Raw genomic sequence first — 336 nt, 5'->3', positions numbered from 1 at the left:
GAAAACTGTATCGCGAATGCAGTGCCCTGTAAAATAAACGTTACATTTCAAGACGACCAGAGCTTACACTCGAGCTTATAATGTACAGGGTGACTATATGTTCGTCATCTTTTACATATGGATATTTATTTCACTTCTGGATTAACACTGATGCACTAGAAAATAATCTTAATCAAAAATCATCATCCAACATGCTACACAGAAGTTATATGCGACGGTATATATTATGGACTCACTCCACGGCAAGATTAAGTTATGTTAAAAATTATTTACATCTGCGGAGTAAAGTTTGGTAGAAATAAAAGACTGAGTGCATTTTCCAGTGGTACATTTATT

Source organism: Penaeus monodon, chromosome 27 (genome assembly GCF_015228065.2).
Source record: "Penaeus monodon isolate SGIC_2016 chromosome 27, NSTDA_Pmon_1, whole genome shotgun sequence".
NCBI classification, from domain to species: domain Eukaryota; kingdom Metazoa; phylum Arthropoda; class Malacostraca; order Decapoda; family Penaeidae; genus Penaeus; species Penaeus monodon.
The sequence above is the reverse complement of the archived record's forward strand: the minus strand, read 5'-3'. Positions refer to the sequence as shown.